We start from the raw sequence: 6,553 nt of genomic DNA on the forward strand, positions 1-6,553 counted from the left end.
AATACAACTTATTTATTTTGTAAAAAAAGTTAATTTTTTGATAATTTTTTAATTAAATCGATATCTACTTAATTCGTGACATCAACATCCTTATAGCAATATAATTTATTTTTTAAAAACATGATTTCTTCATCCAACTCAATCAATGCCCACTAGGTGACAAAAATTCAACTAATGACTTAAATAATGGAGAATGTACAAGATAGATCCTTATATTATAGGGACTGGATCAAATTAGTCCATGTACTATTAAAAGGAATAAATAAAGCTAAATTTGAATAGAATTAACATATATTGTTTTAAAAATATCATTTAATGTTTATCATATTTAATATTTTTAAAAATATAATTTATTTACAAAATAAATCATAGTAATTTGAAGGTATTTTTATTTTTCTTACATAAAAAAAGCAAAATGAAAATTAAATCTAAATCACTATAATTTTTAACAAATTTTTCTCCACCATTTCAAACAAAAGCCTAATTTATTTTCTATATGTATATATATACATAATATGCGATTAATTGGAGTATATAATATAAATTTAACCATGTCTTATAAAATGTGCTTCATGCATCAATTAGTTTACAGTTTCATCCTTTTACTTGTTTCATATCTTTGATCTACATAGAAATCTATTAATATAGAGGAAAATAACATAAATTTTGGACCAAACATATTGTTTAATGGTTGTAACTAAAAATTTTGAAAGAGGTGGTTAGGCATTTAAGAGGATGAAGGCAGTCTGGCAGTTTAATAATGATCCGAGTTGTCACACAAAATACCAATCAATTAAGTAGCACTAAACAATATTTTTATATAAACAGAATTAAATAGAAATGGAATGAATGCATTTTGCCAAGGTTACTCCTTTTCATGTTTTTGGCGTGATTATAGGATTGTGTCTAGAAAGTGATTATTTTCTTGGTTTTTATATCATTTTTTATTATTACATTTTTAAATATTTTGGGATAATATAAATTTAAACTTGTTCAGACGAATTAAGGCTTAACCAAATTGAATTTTTAATATTATTTATCTATTTACAGAATTTGAATTCAAAATATTATTTAAAAAAGAGTTAATTGCACTAAATATCCCCAAATTATGACCCTCATTTAAAATGGAAATTTTAAAGAAGTGGCGTAACTTTTTAAATTAAAAACCAAAAATAAAGTAAAATAGAGAGAGAGAGAGGAGAATAATAATTTTTGTAAAAGTTTCAAAAATCTCAAAATCAATTTTTTTACAACATTTATTTTTTTTTAAAATTTCATTTCAAATTATGTCACATAAAATTTGGTAACTCATTTTAATGGTTAAATTAACGATTTTAATAATGAAGGGAAGGTTGAATTTACATGTAATTAACTTTTTTAAAAATAAAAATTGGTATTATTTAACCCAAGAAATATATTTATAACGCGAGTTACTCCATCCTGCAGTGCAAAAGAATTGACCAGACACACTAAAGTAAGACAGTTTGGGCCCTTTTATTTATCATCACCCAAGTAAATTTCAAAATCTTGATTCTGATTAATTTAGAGAAAAATGAGAATGGCATTAGTTAAGGAAGGTGATTTTGGTCATTGCAGGGAGACAATTAAATGGGGAAAGAGGCACGTGAGAAAATCGAGACAAGGAGATATGAGTGGTGAAGCTTCGGACTACGATGGGAACAAATTGGGTAGCGCTGAAAAGCCTAGAAATAACAGTTTATATGGTTGCTTTTTACGGTGATAAAATGGAAGAGGAATACCGGCAGGGGGAGACAGGATGGGCCCATTCCCAGGCCGCCGTATAAACACCTCCAACGTTCATTTGATGAATCCCTCCAAAAATCATGCCATTCGAATTTCAAATCTCTTCTCCCAAATGGTCTCTTCTTAGAGGCGGACTTCACTTCTTCATTCCTCCACAACTATTTTTAAGATTATTACGTAAAAAGAAAAGCTAGATTTTCGTATTCTCTAAGCTTGTAAAATCATGCTAGGAATATATGTTGTTTTAAGTCTATTAATCTCAAGTAGTTTCATTTTGTAAGATTTGTTTCACATTAGATGTTTGACTTTGATTCTCCACCATGACAGACATTTCAAAAAGTTATAATTATTTATTTCAACCTTCAATCTTATTTTAAAAAATTACTTTAATCTTTAAATTAAACTTTTATTTTTTTAATCTTTAAATTTGTATAGTTTATCAAATTACCTAAAATAGATAAAAATAATAATATTTGTTAATTTTATCATACTCACCCCTCTCAACCCAATTCCCTACAAAATTTGTTGAATACAGACAATATTTAGATGTTTAAGCTTTGGAGAAGATACAAAGAGTAAAACTATTAACCCATTATAAGGTTGGCGATGAAGATTTTTTCACAAAGTTTTTCATGAAATTTTTAACAAAACAATCAAGTAATACTAGAAACTCTATCATACACGTATACATGTGAAAATCACAAATATAAAATACATATATAATTGATTAAAGTAATAAAGTGTGTATAATAAAATTAAAATGTATAAAAATCTCAAAATAAAGCTTTAGCTAAGTGATAAATTAAAGCATCTACTAATACAATTAGTTCGGGTTCAAATCTTATCATATGTATGTTTTTATTTCTTTTAATAAAAAACTAAAGTGCTCTGAAATAATATAATTTATTTTAATTACAAAAGTATATTTTTGTAATTTCCCTAACTGGGTTGGTGACCCGATTGAGAATAACAATATCAACTCAGTCAGAAGCTTAAATAATAATATAGATTATAGCGTGATAAAAATATTACAATCAGTGCATTTTGCCTTTTGGTCTATGCTTTTAGAATCAATTAAAAAAATTAAAAATCTTTATGAAATTATGAAATTATTAAAATATACAAATTATTAAAAAAATATAATTTTTATCTGTTTTATTGAGTTGATGCCACAAGTCAACTGGACTCCAACTCAATTATGAAATTATTAAAATATACTTTACTATACAAATTTAAGTTATATTTCTATTAGGATTTTTTATATAATAAATCAATAAAAATTTAATTATAATGAGATTTGAATTAGAAACATCATGCATGATAAACAATGAACTTTACAATTATAAGCAAAACATCAATTAATTTTGATGTGATTTTCTAATAAATATATTTGTCACGTAATTTTTTTCACCTATATTGCGAGTGTGTCATGAATTCAGTAATAGTTGATTTTTTTAACTTAGCGAAATTTACATAATTAAATTATGGGATAAATTACATAAATTATCTTTAAACTATAATTAAAAAACATATTTTGGCAATCCAACTTTAAAAATTACGTAATAATCACAGACTTTATCATGTTGTTACATTTTATTAATTCATCCATTAACTTCCATTACCTTGTAATGAACTGATGATGTGATATGTTAATTAAAAGGGTTAGTAATTAATTTGCCTCGTAAGGTATAGCTAATGGATATTTTAGAATTTTTAGGAATTTTTAACAATAATTCTATTTTTTTTAAATATCTATTTTTTTTAAAAGTTATAGAAAAAAATCTTATCATTTATAGCTTAATTTTTAAAATTATAATTATACGAAAAGTTTTTAATTTTTAAATAAAAATTAAAAATTGATATGGATTGAGGTTGCATCTAGACCTATTCATGAGTCGTACTACCTACCCAAGTCCAAAGGTGTACTCAAAATTTTAGATGGTTTGGGCACAAATATTAGGCCTGGAAAATAGATTTCAACAAAAAATTAAGGTCGTTTAAAATATGGATCGAGCTCGGGCTTGAACATTCAAGGCCTAACATATTTTCTTTTAAAGTTTATAATGTTCCATGTTATTTTTATATATTATGTAATTTATAACGCATAAAAAAATCTATTATAACACCTCATATCCAACCCGATCACTAGGTCTAAGCTACAATGTGTCACATTTGTTGTCGGAGCAACTATGATCAAATTATAGTTCAATCTAACAATTAATACATATTATTAAGTTCAAAACATGGTTACGACATGTTATACAAACATTATGGATCTTATACAAGCTTACAAAAGCTCTTTAGATTACTCAAGGTCGAATAATGATCAAATTATAAAATTTTCAAAGTATTGGGTTGATGTCGTGACTCCGAAGGTTCCAGGTTGCGACACAACTCATTGTCAATTTCTCATCACGACATTAAGGGTCTAACATCGAGACATGATCGTCTGTTTACCAAAATTCCATTTAATTCTCAATTGAACTTTCAACCAAATCAACATTTAACTTCAATCTGCATACCAGAGAACCATTTGATACAAATACACATATACGCTGCAAGATATACAACATTTCATTCATTTCAACTATTATACCAATTTTAGTTACACAAAACCAACCATTGTTGAGGGTTGTAGTTTGGATACTGAATTACTTCTCGAGGCTTCGAGATCCACCTAAACCTACACATGAAATAAATAAATCGCATGTTAAGCGATAAAGCCCAGTAGTAGTTTCATGATTCAAGTCAATGTAACATTAACAATAACCAAATGAATACAATCAATTAAATTCAACAATTTATCAAATCATATTCAATTCATACCAAGAGTTTCCATTAACATGTGATGCATGCAAGTAACCATTTTGTATACCAAATCCTTGAACATTAACATTAAAACTTATCATGTCATGTCATACCATTCAACAATAAGATGTCGATACATTCATTTCATGACATACCAAATTCTTATTTCTTTACCTCATTTCATTTAATTCTCGAATCTATTGATTTGTTCTATTTTCAGATCTATCATCTGTGCTTGTATAAATCGGTCCGCATGATCTTTCACATGCTGTCGTAAATCATGTTTACGTATATGTACCTATGGTACCATTTCATCATATTTTTTCGATCCAATATCATATATCGAATTCCTACTTTCCTATTAACTTGACTTGGACTCAAGATGGATGCACAGATCATCCAACCAACACAACAATCTGGCACCCGGTGTCTCATTGGAATGCTTGAAGTATATAAATTGCTCCCAACACTCATCGGTATAACCAAAAAAAAGGTGTGCCCAACATTCATTAGAACATCCGAAGTAATATACACCCAACGCTCATCGGTATAACCAAAATAAAACTCGAACACAATCTAATCCTATGACATGTCAATTATATCTGACTCTACCCGAACAATTAACAGGGTACCAATGTTTTGTTTATGTTCTATAATCTAATTCATATAACATCATTCTCAATTCATCTCATCATCAATACATATATATATCCAATATAACATAACATAACATAATTCATACAAATTTCATCATCATTTTGTATCACAAATCATTTATCAATTATATCGTACTCTTTTATACTATATTCAATTCAATCTAAATTTCTCGATATTCAATATCATTCAATACAAATCAATTCATACGGCAAACATAAGCTTACCTAGATAGTCAATCATGCATTCAATATGTATGTGCATATAAATATAATGATATCGAATCATAAAAGTACAAACCGAATTCTCTCGTCACTCGTCAACAACTCTCGCTTTTCCTTTTTCTCGTGACGGCCCGACGTCTTCTTTAGCTCCATTTGATAATTTAATAAATAAAACCATATCGAATTTTATCCAATTCACATTCAATAGCATAGCCACACATATTTTTCATTTTATTCAATTTAATCTATATACTCGGGATATGCATATTTTTTTATATCTAGCTTTGAGTCCAAATTCGGTTTCACATTATTTCATTAGGGATCCTGTACTTTCTACTCATAGTATAATTTCATGTCATATATTTAATTTATTAAATTTAGTTCCCAATATTAGAAAGTTATTCTTTAACTTTACAATTTAGTCCTTATTACGATCTAAGCTTAATATCTATCAATTTCAAGCCTAATTCATTAGTTTATCTATAATGGAAACTTGCTAAAAACTTAACAATTAAACATATTGATACATGGGCTAAGCTAGATCAAGCTCCCATGATTCAATTTCCATAAAAAAATGGCTTAGATTAACTTAATTAATTTTTTATTATATTAGTCTTATTATTAATTAAACTACGTGGAAAAATCATATTCATCCACTATCTCATATTGAATAATGGTTAAATTATCATTTTGGTCCTTTGAACAATTGTTATTGTAATAGCTCGATTTTCAGTGGTACCAAAAAATGTAGTTTTGGAACCCCATTTTCATAAATCGAGTATGTAAATATTAAATATGAATATTATGAAGTTGATATAAAAGAATATTAATGTTTGGTCCTTCAATTTTGTCTATTAATTGCTTATTTAGGGTACAGGGGCTAAATTGTAAAAGTCTTATAACTATAAGTTTTTATTTAGCTAAAGGTTGAAAATGATAAATAAACCATTTTGTTACATCAAATAGTGGATGGTGATATAACTTCCATTAATTTTGATTAATTGTGATTAAGGTTTAATTGATTAATTAAGGTTAATTAACTTTTAATCTAAGCATAAAAAGGTTATTTAGTGCAAAGTTTTCATCTTTATTTCTTCTTCTCC

This window comes from Gossypium hirsutum, chromosome D11, assembly GCF_007990345.1.
Source record: "Gossypium hirsutum isolate 1008001.06 chromosome D11, Gossypium_hirsutum_v2.1, whole genome shotgun sequence".
Taxonomy (NCBI): domain Eukaryota; kingdom Viridiplantae; phylum Streptophyta; class Magnoliopsida; order Malvales; family Malvaceae; genus Gossypium; species Gossypium hirsutum.